We start from the raw sequence: 16,064 nt of genomic DNA, 5'->3' as shown, positions 1-16,064 counted from the left end.
ACTCAAAAGTCGACTTTTAGAATAGTCATAGAAAATCGAAAAAAAAAATTAACCGAAAATCGAGTTTTAAGTTTTAGACCAAAACCGAATACTCGAAAACCCGATTATTTCATTTCACTAAGTATCCTTACTTTCCTTACTTTGTTTTTCTATTTTTAATATGATGATTTCTTCTTCCACTTTTTTATTCCATCCGACCTTTTACTGGGTAAATTATCACTCATTCTCATCATATGGCTTAGTCAATACAATCGAAGTAACTCGATACGTTTAACTAGGCGGATTTCGTTGTATAGCCGGTACTGATCATCTTTGAATTTTTCGGACAATATTTTGTTTGTTGTGACGTCTCTCCTTTGCATCAAAGAAAAATATTATCCACAAGTATAAATCACGAATTTCAGAGTGAAAACAATATTTATTTACATTTTGTTGCAAAATATTAGATCTAATAACAAAGAAAGCAAAAAAAAAAAAAAAAATCACAAAAAACAATGGAATAAATATGTATTCATTGACACGGTTTCCAATTAAATAACAACAACAACAAGAAAACATATTTAAATAAAACTAACAAACTGAAAAACTGAAAAAACTACAACCCCAAAGATAAAGATAATACATAAACCAATAACAAAATTATGAATAACAAATAATTAAATGCAGAATGTATATTTACAACAACTAAAACGAACAACAACAAAATATTACTGTAAGTAAATCACATCAATAAGAAATAAAAATGCAACACATTTCACGTAAAGTGGTTGAGAAGACAATATTGTTTAGATATCGGCTAAAACAAACAAACAAAATATTATTTTAATTATGTATTAGAGGATATTTTTGGCCCTTGAGGATCAATAATGACTTACATACCATGTTGAGAAATACATACATATATTATACATACATATATCTATCTTGCAGTAAATTGAAAACAATCCACATTACAAAAAAAAAAAGATCATAGAAAACCAAACCAAACAAAATGCAATTTCAAGACAATTTAGAAAGGATTTCATTGATTATAAAAGCATTAAATATCGGTTACACTACATCACCTTACCATAAGAATTTTGAAATATATAAAAAAGAAATGAAAAATAAAACTGAACAATTGGGATCAACTTGTATATTTAAAAAAAATATATTACTTTTAAAAAATCAACAGCAACAAAGCTAATTAAATCTCAAACTTATATTGAAAATTAAAAAAAAAAACAACAATAAAGAATTAGAAACCTTGAATTTGTTTTTAAAACAATTCCAAGTAGTTATTAACAAACAGTCTAGGTATACACTTAAATATACTTACATCTCTTGTATTGTGTAATGTATTTATATAGAAATTAACAACAACAAAGCAAAAAATCAATGAAGATGTATTTAAATGTGCCAAACAAAGTGTTTAGTTATATGTAACAAAAAAAAAAAAAACAAAATGATTAACACTGTTAAAACAACAAATATGTAGATGACATCAAAAACATTCACCAAAAAATGTTTCTACATTTTGTTTTACGGAAATATTTAAAATTTTCGGTGTATTAATTGAATGTTAATGTACCAAAACAAAACCACAAAAGGAACCACAACAAGAAAAAAATTTAGTGTCTAAATGTCAAGTAGTCAATAATAGATGAAATTTAAATAATTTTCTCCTCTTTTATTTTAGCCTTCACTCGATGTTATGATTTTATTCAATATTAATTCTGCACCCTATAAGAAAAGAAAATATCCACAACAATGAAATAATAAACTTTTTTGTAGTTCTTTAACGCTTTATAAAATCGATTGTTGCAATGGATAAAAACACACCTATAAATTATTATAACAGATAACACCACAACAATTTAGTCAATTTTTCGAAATATTTTAAGGATTCGGATTGGAGTTGTTTCTCAGGATTTTATATGTAACAGCATAGTGAACATGTTCCGAAATGTAAGAACAACCAGCAAGAATTTTTTATAAGGTACCCGTTGCTTTCTCTTTGAAAGAAGCACTGCAATACGTAGTAAGTCAAGAAAGAGTTTAATTTTTTAATACTTTTTGTTAACAAATTAATTTTATTAACAGCATGTTTATGTATGTCGATACGAAAATGTTATGTATGTCGATACGAAAGGTTAGTTTTCGAAATATATTTTTCTTTGCTTTTGCTTCAAAACAAAAACAATTTTGAAAAACACACACGAGTTTAGTAGTATATCTAACGCTTTAACTTTCTTATCGCCATACATAAACAGGCTATAAAACTTTTCATACTTGTTGTTACCCTAAAAAAATATGGAAGATTATGTCATTTTATTCACAAATGCAACCAAATCCCCCACACTGTTTCATTGTCTTGCCATTTGTATGACCGCATATTCTGCGAAATCGGTAAATTGGTGTTATTTATCCCAAGTGTTGATCTTTTTTAGGATCGAGCATTAATTATGGTATCATCACAAGAACCTCTGGCTTTCCTATATGTGTTAATTGTTAATTGTTGAGAAGTTTTTTTTTTTGTATCCTCAAAACAGTACTCGAACTGCCACATATATCGTAATCAATGCCATATATAAGTTCCATTATAGTTGTCTTCCTTTACTTGCCTGTGGTTACCATTTGTAACCTGCAAAGCGTTCCTTAACCCCAAAAAGTGGTAAAACTGGAAGCAGTTTTTAAGAGAGTGAGAGAGGAGACAGAGCAAAAATGCCTTTCTCTTCTACCACAGGCTACCAGACAAATTTCTTCAGGTAAAAAATGGTAGAACCGATTTTTCGACATTTATTTGACGATTATTTAACAATGAAGAAGAAAAATTAACAAAAACAGAAGAAAAAGACGAACGCCGACAAAACAAAATTAAAAACTGTGAAATAAAAGAAGAAAAATGAATTTTTATGTTTCTTTTTGACATTGCTACCAGATCTACCATTTTTTCGTTTCTTTACTTTTCTGGTAAAATTGTTCATGAGAGAACAATTTTGAGCAATTTTGACAGTTTTCTCTTTTACCACTTTTACCATTAAAAAAGTAAAGGAACAAAGCTTATGTTTCAGTGTGACGCTTCGACATTTTGTTGCATACAGTCGAAGTGGAGTGAAAACATTGTGAAAGACAGAATGTAATCGTTTTTGCGTATGAGTTGGCCCCAATGTTGTCACTCTCTTGTTCATTACTTCGACCACGACATTTATATTACTTACTTAGTTGGCCCTATACAGAACATTTGTCCTATAAGCCGAATTAAAAAAAAACCATTCCTCTCTACTTGTTGCTTTATTTCTCCAATTTTAAATACCGCGCTTTTCGATCTCGTCTTTCACTTGTTTATTCCATCGAAGCATGGGCCTTGTAGTTCTGCATGTATCGCAATGCGCCCAGCTCATTCTTATGACATGGCCTAGCCAACGCAATCGTTGAATTTTGATACATTTATGTGTACTGATATCGTTGTATAGCAGACACAGCTCGAGGTAGACGAAGTCTTTAACAAGCTTAAAATTATATGAACCAACTTCCACAGTTGGTCCAAGTTCTATCAACGTTTACTGCCAGACTAAAGTGGGTCAGATTCTCCTTCAACCTTCTCAATCAGTATCAGTTACTTCTTTTACTGTTAGGTATCAATATCGTCAGTATAAACAAGTAACATGTGGCTATCGGTGTATATATTGTGTCATTTCTTTTGACGATTGCATCTCGTATAACCTTTTCCAGGAGCATGTTGAAGAGATCACACAAAAGGCTGTCTTATTGTCTGAAACCTTTTTTGGTACTGAACTGATCGGGGAGGTTTTTTTCTATTTTATCTGAGGACAGGGTATTAGTTAAGGCCAGATGAGCTTTGCGGGGATATCAAATTCAGACATCGCTTGTAATACCTTTGAACGTAAGGGGCTGTCGAAATCTGCTCTATAATGGACAAAAAGATGGTAAGTGTCGATCTTATCTTTTCTAGGATTTGCCGCAGGGTAATGATTTGGTTAATGGTGGATTTGCCATGTCTAAAGTCGCATTGGTATGGCCAAATTATGTCGTTGACCTTTAGTCGTTCGCATAATATCCCTGACACTATCTTATAAGCAATGGGAAGCAGACATATGTCCCTATAATTAGAGCACATAGATTTATCTCCTTTCTTGTGGATGGGATACACGATGCTCAGGTTCCAATCGTTGTGTACCATGCATACACCTTATCAGCGTGTCGCTTCCGGTTTTGAACAGCTCATCTGGTAAGTCATTGGATTCTGCTGCCTTATTATTCTTTAGTTATTTTTTGCTGCCTTTATCTCATCTTGGCCGAGTGGTATATATTCAATATCATCTTCTGGTATTGGATATTTGGTATCTTCGTCGTCTTCGCTGGTATTGGGTACAAACAGTTTTGTTCCTTCTATACCCTGACACACTTTCTCTACTGTATGAGGATGTGCCTTTACCAACGCCATCAGTTTGATGTTTCACTCTTTGGTATAATTTTCGGCTCCTGTGCATTTCGATTTTTTCACACTCCCGTCTTTTCCATTTCTTTCTTTTTTCAGCGGAAAGTAAGTTTCTCCTCTCTCTTTTCCTCTACGCTACGCATTGCTAATGATTGTAGACTAGCTCTATATGCCGCATTTTTCTCTTCGGTGGCAGCACGACACTCCTGCTCATACCACGGGTTCCTTGGTGGAGGTCTCTGGAATCCAAGTATGGATTTCGCGGCTGTTTGCATGGAGTGGCCAATACTTTGCCACTGTGCTGATATGTTATCGGGACGAGGGGTGCTTTGATTAAGCAATTTGGGTCGGTTGAGTGGAATATGCTGTGGCTATCTGTTGTGATTGCAGCTTACCGATGTCCAACTTCCGTGTTGTGTCTGTTCGTTCTTAATTTGCAATATTTAATCGGGTACGTACCTTTTGGATACGTACCTTTTCCGTATCTATATTTGCTCCTCGGAACGAACGTACATTCAACACGATCAATAAATGTCTTCCATCTATCACAGCGTGATCAATTTGATTTCTTATTTTTTGGTCTGGAGATAGATGTCGAGATGCTTAAATCTGGTACTCTAACTACCATGTTTTGCTGCTGCGAAGTCTATCAGCCACATTCCATTGTCAGATGTTTCATTGAGGAGACTGAATTTCTTGACTGAAGGACCAAAGATATTCTCCTTTCCAATTTGGGCATAAAATTCGCCAATTGGAAAAAATAAAATTTGTCAAGAATAATTCTTCTAAGCGCTCGTGGAATATATCTTTGGTCTGTTCGACCTTGTCTTCAGTGGGAGTATGAACGCAAATAAAGCTGTCTTGTTGAAGACATTTGTTTTTATACGTATTGTACTTTAGAGTGGTTTGTTTTTGTTGTTTGTTAATTTTTAAGAGATAATTTTTTGAGGCGTGAAGTTAGACATGATTTGTGTCTTAGAACATACCTGAATGCGATTCTCCCTTCAACCACTGACTAATTGACAAAGTCTACAGAATTTATAAAATGTGGACAGAAAAATATCAGTTTTTTTCGTCGAAAAATTGGAATTCATAATATAAGGGTACTTGTGGTACATATTATACAAATGCCACTCAAGCAACGGGATAAGCAAATCAGACATGTGCTGTCGGTTATTAATCTGATACTTGAAACAACTCCCTAACGAAATCCTAAGAATCGCAGAAATGGAGAAATAATGAAAACGATTAAAAATGGGATCAAAACATTGGAATGCTTCGAATTTGTGTTTCTATTATAAAGCAAACATTAGAACAATTTTTTATAGAAAATATTCTTTTTTAGAAAAATAATGAATTTAACATAAATTTGTTTCATTTAAATCGAGAGGATCATATGATCTGCAGATTAATTTTAAAATCTACAAAGGATTCAAATATTAAATAAGAATTTGTATCTGCAATGAGCTTAAAATAAACATACTTACATATAATAAATAATAGAAACAATAAATGATAATAAAAACTATAGTAAAGAAAATTAAAAATTAACAAAAAAGAAAAATAATAATAATTAAACAAACCAAAATCATATTGTGTTAATTTTTTAAGAGACTGCTATTTATGTATTATTCAAATGATTACAGTTTATTATTATATTTATTCAATATATTATTTACAAAATAAATACAAAAAAAAAAAAAACAGAAACAATAACAATATTATTAATACTCAAACTCACATATACACACATACATATATATTCACAACAAGGCGGAAAAATATGAAATTTTTTGAATAACAAAGATAATAAAATACAAGATAATATCCATACAAATGGTTTGTGTTTTATATACATACATACATTTGAGAAAATTAATAAGTAATTTTGTGCCAAAAAAAAGAAATAACAATGATTTTGGATCAAAGCCGAAATAAAAACTAAAAGCAATACAAAATATTTTTCCTTTTTTTAATATACATAAAACATTTTGAGGAAAATTTTACAACATTTCATTTGTTGAATAAAAAAACATTTATTTTTAAGTAGTCAAAGAGAAATTAAGCAAAACAAGGTGATCAACTACAACAATAACCACATAAACATGGTTTTGTTAAAAACGTAGTAAAGCATAAAAGCAAATTTTTAAAATTAGTTTTTGATTTTAGTTGAAGCAAAAAATTTGAGACTGATTTTGGGTTTTCAAAATCATTTAAGTTTCGTATCATTTGCTCTGTCTGACATTTCGCAATAATTTAGTTTGTTTTTGTAACATTATTACTCTACATAAAAATTAAAAAGCCCACTCATATACACACACATTCACGTTTTAGGCGAATAAAATCTTAGATTAAATCACCGGCAAGAACACAACCGTAAATAGCAAAATAATTTCTTATTCCACACGGTCACAACTACAAACTAACACAAATAAATTATAACTCACATCTATGTAGTCAAATAAAACAAACAAAATGCAATTTATTAATCAAACAACCACAACCACAACCACAATTTGTAGTGATTAAAACAGAACAATTGTTTATTTTAGTTTAGTTCAGCCTTAAATTGAATTCGTTTCTTCCTTTCTCCTTCATCTGAAACCTTTGTAAAAATAAACGTTGTTATTGTTTTGTATAGAACCGGATAATCCCAATCGTATCCTGATCTAGAAAAAAAAACGTTTTTTATACATCAAACAATAACCAACAATACCTTCACCAGCACCACTACCACCACCATCAACACACAGACATTACTACAAACAAAGGGATGAAGAAGAAGAATGAAAGGAATAAATAGAATCTATATCTATATACAATTAGCATTAAAAATACAGAAAATATATATGCGCGAACGTTTACATACAAATACAACATACTTAATACAATTTTACATACATACATAAATGGTATTCAAGACAAACAACAAATTCGAAAGAAATTCGATAAAAGAATGATATGATAACAAAAGGAAGTGCAAAAACAACAAGCATATCCAACAAACAACAAAGTAATAATGATGCAACAACCAAACAAAAATAATATAAACAAACAAATCATATAATTATTAATTTTAGGAATTTTATGTAACGTTCAATTTGTTGGATTCAGAAAAAAAAAAACAAAAACAAAATAAAATGAAAAATTTTGTGGTTTTATTATAACAAAACAAAACACGATATTCAATATTCTTTTATTTGTTCAAAAGTTACATGTTTCAAAATAATGGTGAGTAGTAGTAGATATTTTTCTATAAATTGTGTACATTTATGTTTAATATTACCAGTTATTATACCCTTAGCATTTATGCTAACGAGGGTATATACTAGGGTTATGACTTTTTGACGTTTTTTCTCAAAAATTATGTCCTGTAGCTGGAATGAATGAACTTTTGCCTGTTAATTCCAAAAATAGCATTCATTTCATTTAATTATTAAAAAGGTCACGCACACCCCACTTTGAAAAAAATTTGAAATGGAAAAAAAATTCTCAAAAAATTCACGACGAATGAATTTTTGGCTATTAATAACTAAAATAGCTTTTATACCATTTAAATATTGGAAAAGATCTCGCACAAACCACTTTTAATTTGTATGATATGTGGAATAAAGTTATATATGATATAAAATGATATACATATGATATATGATATAAAATGATATGATATAAATGATATACAAAAACCGAATATTTTTGACGCATAGAAAACAGGGTTAACAACGTTTTCTTTGTTATTCTCGCTTATAGGGTTGCCATGGATCCATCTTACATACACTTTTTAATTGCCACAGGACCAACATTTTTTTAAGTATTTGGTTTTTTGGATATTGGGCATGGGCTTCTAAAATACTGAGCTGTTATTATTGGTGAAATTTAAAACCGAATATTTTTGACACTCACTGTATATGTAATAATATGGCGATAAAATTGGTGAGAAACAAAAGCTTATGTCATTTTGGTTATGTCGTGTGGCTTTAAAACTAGTTTTGAGTTATACATGTGCTTCAAGTGACTCCAAAAATGTTTCAAAAAAGCTCATATATAAAAACTTTAAAAAGATTTTTGAGCGTGAACTATTTTATTAAATCACATTATAATTAAGTTTTTTTTTTTCTAATCTTAGGTAAAAGCTCATAAAAATATGATACCGGTATACGAGGTTGTAAAAAAGTCATAACACTAGTATATACACTAGGGTTATAACTTTTTTACAACATATCCCAATATCATATTCAGTCTAGAAAAACTTTCAGCGTAAAGTAAAATTGTTCCAAAATTTTTATTTTTCAGAACTTTGGTACATTTTTTGAAAGCAGATATATGACTGAAAACAAACTTTACAGATACACGACATAAGCAAAATGACATAACCGTTTGTTTCTCACTAATTTTATCATCACATCATTTTATATCATATATATCATATATAGCTTTTTCCATATATCATATGAATTGAAAGTGGTTTGTGCGTAACCATTTTCAATATTTAAATGAAATAAAATTCGTGCAACAGGAAATAATTTTTTTCAGATTTTTTTCATTCCATCCCAGCAAAAAAATCCTCACAAAATAATTGGTTTTGTAAGGGATTTTTGGCAGCCGTAACTACATACAAATCCCCCTACTAACCCATTATTTTAGCAAGGGCATGTCGCACAGAATTACTAGTTATTCTATGACCACTAGAATAACTAGTTATTCTACGGCTACTGGAAGTTGAAAAATAAGCTATATGATAAAAAATATTTATTTTATGTTTAGAGCACAGTTTAGGTGGAATTCGCTTTAAATTTCAACACACTTCATATTTTTATTTTATTTCGCTATTTCCTGGATTTGAATACACGAACTTCTGCTTTGTAGACGAACACAATAACACACTCGACTACGCACACGAACATTAAGGGTTGTTTAAAAGTTTACATGTGCACCACCAACTGTCTTTGGTTTTTTTTTAACAAAAAGTACACGGCCGGCCGCCAGCGTTGAACACACAACTCTGCGCTTTGTAGTCGGACACACTCGCTCTGTGCCACCGTACTCATAACTTAGTAAGGAGTAATATAAGTAGTTATTTTTGTTTACATTATATTGTAAAGGGTTACATAATGACTAACGGATCCGAATTTTTGCTGGGATAGTATTTCGTAAATATATAATTTGCAAGTGGTTTGTGCGGAACCTTTTTACAGTGTTTTATTTAACTTGTTTTGTTTCATATCTGTTTAGTTCAAATCTATTTACTCAAAATCTAACACAGTTGCAGTTGACCATTCGAACTAAAACTTTGCACACTTTTCAGATTTGGATGACAATACATGCATATGAAACCAATGCCAATATGGATCCATTTTTCCTCTATCCCCCATATAACTGTACCACCCGATTTCAGGTATTTTGGGGGATTTTATCTTCATTCTTAGCCCAAATGTTGGCATTTGGAGTTCCCAATGGTACAGACACCTCCCCAACAAAAATTCTGGACATAGGTCCAGGTTTTAATATAGCCCCCATATAAAGGTGGCATGCGATTTCAGGGCATTTTAAAGTTTTTATCTACATTTACGACCAACATTGGTTGTAATTTGGTTATGAGGTTCTCAGTGGTCAAAATTTCTGTATATAAAGTAGTTAAAAATAATTAAAAAAATAAGCTACTGGTTTTTTATAAATGCACTTAAAGCTGGAAAAAAATTTCTCTCAAATAAAACGCTTGCATTTAATTTAAATTAAAAATGGTGGCAAAATTAAACGCAAGCGTTTTTTGATAGATTCCATTATGTTTTATAAATAAAACACTGTAGCTTATTTTCTTAAATTATTTTTAATTTAATACTTCATTAAATGAAACTTAGTTTAGCCATTAATAAGCAAAAGTTCGTTCATTCCTGCTACTGGAAATCATGTTTGAGAAAAAAGGTCAAAAAGTCATAACCCTAATATACATTTTCATGCGATCAAAATGTGCCTTCTCGAAATAATGGTTTGAGACCCGTTTGGACGAAATCCGTTTCAGACAATTTGAAGTCGATTTAGCCATGTCCGTCCGTCTGTCGGGCTAGTTGGGGCGCACGATAACTCTTGAACGGATCAAACGATTCGGCCTTCGTAATATTTTGTCCAAACTTGGTTTAAGTTCGATGATGGGCCATATCGGCCAACTTCTCCTACAAAAGTTCCAAACTTTTTGGAAAAAAGCAGTTACCGATTTGCCCCGAACTTTGCACATGTTAAAACTTCTACCAAACATAGTTCAGAGTCGACTATGGACTATATAGGGCCACTCCTTTAAATACTTCCCACATAAAATGTCGGATAAGTGAAGTTTAACAGCTGCTCTCGAATCGCTTTGATTTTTGTTGCTAGTACTTGTATTCGTTGCCCCCATTATGACGGTACAAGTTTTTTCATGGACAAGTCCATACTTCCTGGAAATAATTTAGATAGAAGATTTAGATTTTAGATGTATAGTAAAATTTTATGGCTAACAAATTTGTATAATATTTTGATCTGATACGATCAAATTTTATAGGAGATTTGTAACAATTTTTGAAAAATGGACCAAATTCACCCCAAAGACGCCATAAAGACAACTTGATTGACGCCATAAAGACAATTAATTAAAACAAAAATAGTTCTTGCATTCTAGTCAGTAAAGTTGCCAAAGACACGATATACATAAAGTATAAGGATTCCAAGGAATCTTAACATACATATTTTCAAAAATGTAGATATGGTGGAAACTTGCCACACAATTATAGTATTGTTGTTTTTTTTTTTGGCCAGTTTTTTTCGGAAAATTAAGAAATGCATTATCACTTTTCCCTTACCGTTATAAAGTTTTCGCACCGATTGCATACAAGTTTTTCATTGCAGTTTTTATCAGCGTTCGAAAACATCCCAGCAAAAAATTTTGGATGTTGTGCAATTGGAGTTATGATTTCACAACATCTTTCGATGTAGTCCAACAGAGTTACGAAAAATGCACTCCGTTCGATACATTTTATAAGCATTTGCTGTAGAGATCCCTACAGAAAAAAAAAAACAGTTGGTTGATCGTTACACATTTCTTCAAAAGATAAGCAATAGTGTATATATTTCAAAGAATTAGTTATAAAATAAAGAAATAACAACTTAAGTTGCGAACATTTTTGCAGTAATTCACGAGACGGAAATTTTGAATGCAGTGGAGTTGGAGTCCATGTCGAAAGCTGAACTAGTGATGAGAAGGCAACATAAAAAACATTAGGATGATGAAAGAAAATCAGATGCGCTTGTATTAATTTGAGAACGGAGAAAGTAAACTCAAATGTGATTGAATTTAATGGAAACTTTTTTAATTCGTGTTTATGTAATAAAGTTCTTTGTGTTCTTGTTTTATACAAATAATAAATGCATTTTATTTATTTTGTGATATTTCGCAATGGCTTGCATTTTAATTGCATCTTTAGACTGATTGAAAATGCAATCCGAAGAGTGCCTTTAAATTCAATCCAAAACACTACATCAAAAGCTGTGATTTGGATCGAAAATGGAGTGCATCCTAGCTGTGTGCTGTGGAAGCAAAATGGAGTACATCCTAGCTGCGCGCTCTCTTGTAAAATTCTTAAGTGAATTCATAGGAAAAGATGTACTCCAACGGCAAATGTACCGTACACTTGTAGTGATTCAACTGCATCCGCGGATGCAAACTTTTTGCTGGGATACATTAAGGTACCGTACAATAACGTTTTGTACCGTACCTAGCATGAAAAGTTACTCTACGATAAGGTACCGTACATGTACACAAACTTTAAAAAATGTGTTAGTGTTTATGTACATGTACCCAACGAAAATCGTAACGTACATGTTTGGTACGCAACCACCATTGTAAAGTAACAACCACGCACAGTGTTGCCGCGTGGACAAAAATCAAAAAATGTGATGTTAACTTTTACATATGTTTATGTTTTTTTCTTACAGTAAACACATCCGATACAACGAATCTGAAAGAATTTTGTCGATATGTGCGCCCATAATGAAGTTATAGCTCTTTAAATATGAAAAATATTTCCCAGGTAATCTAAAGCGATAATCATATGAAAATTAGACGACATTTAAAATAACATTTTCTGAAAAGTTTGTTGATAATAAATATAAAATTTTAGTACAAAAAGTTGACATCTACTGCGCATGGGCAAAGTACCGTCATCAAGAATTAAAAATTTAAATTTTTGATTGCCACCTTGGCTCTTGATTTCCGTTAATTGGACATCTTTTCCGAAACGAAATGTGTAAAAACATTCTGCCCATCCCTGCAACCTTCTGAGATATATCGGTTCAGATTTTATATAGCCCCCATATATATCTTTTCCCGATTTTGCTACAACTTGACCGGATAGCCCTCAAATTTAGTACGTGTTATTTTCTTAGGCCCCTGAATAGCTACTCCGATTTTCACAAAAATCGGTTCAAATTTGGATATAGCCCCCATATATATCTATCCCCGATTTTGCTATATCTCGGTCAAATTTAATCGATATTTTCTTAGGCCCCAGAATAGATTCACCGATTTTCGTAAAAATCGGTTCAGATTTGGATATAGCCCCCATATATATCTTCCCCCGATTTTGCTATAATTCGCTAAATTTTTGATGAATAGCCTTCAAATTTAACATGAGATTTTCCTCAGGCCCCTGTTCAGTTTTACCGTTGACCTAGGTTGATGAATGTTTGCACAAGTACTTATAAAAGCACAGGCATGAAAAATATCAACTTTGGTCCATATCGGTTCAGGTTTGAATAATAATTTCGCCCGATGTCACTCAATTACGGATAATTACGTCATATTTTTCTAATTTAATCAATATTTCACATACATTGCGTGTTTAGTGAAAATATATATGAGAGCTATACCCAAATCAAAATCGGTGAAACTGAAAAAGGCCTTAAGAAAACATCCCATGTTAAATTTGAAGGCTATGTTTCAAAAATTTATCGATTTATAGCAAAATCGGTGAAAGTTATATATGGAGGCTATATCCAAATCTGTACCGACTTTTGCGAAATCAAATCAAAATCGGTAAAACTGAACAGTGGCCTGAGAAAACAACCCATGTTAAATTTGAAGGCTATTCATAAAAAATTGAGCGATTTATAGCAAAATCGGGGAAAGATATATGGGGGCTATATCCAAATCTGAACCGATCTGGACCAGAATTGAAATTTTTCATTCTTATGCCCTTATTAGTACTTGTGCAAAAATTCATCAACCTAGGTCAACTCTTTCTATTTTTGTCCAACCGAAATGTTTAGGTAACGTACGTACGTAAAGGTTGCGTGTACATTAAAAAACAACGTAGCGTACACCATTATGTACCCTAAAAAAACAAATAGTGGTTGTGTACACCTGAGTGGTGTTTATAAAGAAATATTAAATATGAATGGTATGAAGAAAAATACAACCATAAAAATAAGAGTGAATATCGTATAAATCATTTATATTTTACCAGTAAATATGAAAACATTTATTTATTTTATAAAAACGTAACTAATATATAAAAGCTTCACATGTGAAAACATATGTATGTAACAGATTATATAAAATAATAAAGGATTTAGAATTTGACAGGAGAAAGCTCAACTTTCATAATTGAAATCCCTATTGACTTTTACCATTAATATATGTTCAAGATTTATCGCTGATCAGATAAAATGTACTTCATAGTAGAAAATAAACGTTCCACGCTTACTTGGGTTGACGGTATTGCCTGTACAATATTATCAATCTCGCTGATGATGGTTTTCCGAGAGTTCCGAAAAGATTTGGTTGTTTGTGGTCTTCTTGTTGATGGGGTTTCCTCTTATGATTTCAGATAAGAACGATCAGGTACTTTATAGTTTTAGTGGGAATTGTTACTTATACAAATACCTCCACCCAAGGCACATTTATATATGGTAGATGCATGAATTACAACGACTAACAACATTGTTGCTATTGAAAATTTAATGTAAAAGAAAATATTGAATAATAGGGTCGTTTTAAAAATTTTCTCAGGAAAAACATAAATATATTTCGAAAATCCTTTATGATAGAACAAATTTGAGCCAAATTGTAGTATATGAAGAAAAGACAAAATTTTTTAGTTTTCCATAAAAAAAAAAATTAAAAATTTTTTTTTAAGCTACATGAAAGATTTTTGGTACATAGATTGGGAAAAAAATCCCATTCTTAAATCTGTTCGAGATACTAATTTTGGTTGTTGCGCGCAAAAGTTATGGCGGTTTCAATTCTGATAAAAAGAAAAAAATCTTTAAAAGACTCTAATCATTACATTGAGAAACTCTCTTAATTAGGGGCTCCCTACATACTATATGTTTACTGAGATCCCATAACTTTAGTGAAAAAGTTGTAAATTTTCGCGGAAATTGGGAAAGCATTCAAAACAATTGGTAGTTTACAACTTGTTCTAATAAAATTCAAGCTGTTTATGCATCTGAAAAATATATAAAAAATATGTACGTAATCTAAACATCGCGAAGATTCAAATGAAACCAAAACTATACAAATCCGTTTAGCGGTTTGCATATTATAGCAAAAAACAAAAAATATATTGAGGAAATTTATAAAATTTTTGTAAGAGAAAATATTTATTAAAATTTATTTTGTGAGTTAGTTGAACAAAATGTAAGAAAAATAGGTCGGAGTTTTTCTTCTATTTTAGTTAAATTTCACGCAATAAATCACATTTTTTATTCTAATCACTTCTCGAAAACACGCTAACATCTAGCAGAAGATATGGATATCTTTCAAATAAATGTTGGGTTCCTTTAAATGGGGTATAATCTTGAAATAAAATTGTATCGGGTAATGTTCATTTTGAAATGCGTGTAAATCGCGAAATCCTCAAAATCACTTGATGCGCATGCGGTTTACCAATACAGCGAATTCTTCTCTTTTAATTTGTACACATTTGCCAGGATTTACTTTGGTCGCTAAGATGTAGCATCGTCTGCAGTTTAGTGTGCAACAAACTGTATAACGCTTATATTTTGCACAAAGTGCATACACTTTTTATGCGCATCCGATTTCACTATCAACCGTGAATAAATACATCGATCTAAACCAATTTCGATAAAATCCATTAAGAACCGTGGATGTAGCATCACACACTATTTTTGGGATAAATCGGATAAAGCCCCCATGACACTAAATTTTTTAAACCACTTTTTTCGCAAAAACTCGAGTGATGTGTCAGTTTCTTCATTGAAAAGGAAACGATCCACAGAAAACGCGATTTAATCCGCGATATTTTCAAAAACATTTTTCGCAAATTTTTCAATTTTTGCAGTAGCCATTTCCGCCGTTCTAGTAGATGGATTTTTACGATCTGTGATTCATATGATCCGGATCGTCGAAAAACTAAAATATCGCGGGGTACCAGCACACTCAAAACGATATTGTAAATACTGTACCCAAAAAATAGGTTTTTTAGAAAAAATATCGCACTAAATTTTGGCCTTTGGCAGTAGATTACTCTGCTGCTGTGTGGGCTACATACTCAATATACATATCAGATTATGCGAAATCGCGAGTTCTTTAATCCTATAATTGGTTTTTCGAAATATCCGAATGTGCGTC

The 16,064-nt window shown here is 31.4% G+C and overlaps 1 protein-coding gene across 1 annotated transcript in view; it reads left to right on the top strand.

The window, feature by feature from the left end:
- The first annotated feature begins 240 nt into the window (after positions 1-240).
- The window catches only part of LOC141400551 (organic cation transporter protein-like), a 72,056-nt gene continuing 56,232 nt past the window's right edge, over positions 241-16,064 (top strand). The window contains exon 1 of the mRNA XM_073979761.1: positions 241-712. The gene's annotated coding sequence lies outside the window, so the exon portion shown is untranslated. The remainder of the gene's footprint in view (positions 713-16,064) is intronic.

This window comes from Musca autumnalis, unplaced genomic scaffold (genome assembly GCF_047663935.1).
Source record: "Musca autumnalis isolate F117 unplaced genomic scaffold, ASM4766393v1 scaffold_4, whole genome shotgun sequence".
Taxonomy (NCBI): Eukaryota; Metazoa; Arthropoda; class Insecta; order Diptera; family Muscidae; genus Musca; species Musca autumnalis.
This window is presented reverse-complemented; position numbering and strand designations above follow the sequence as displayed.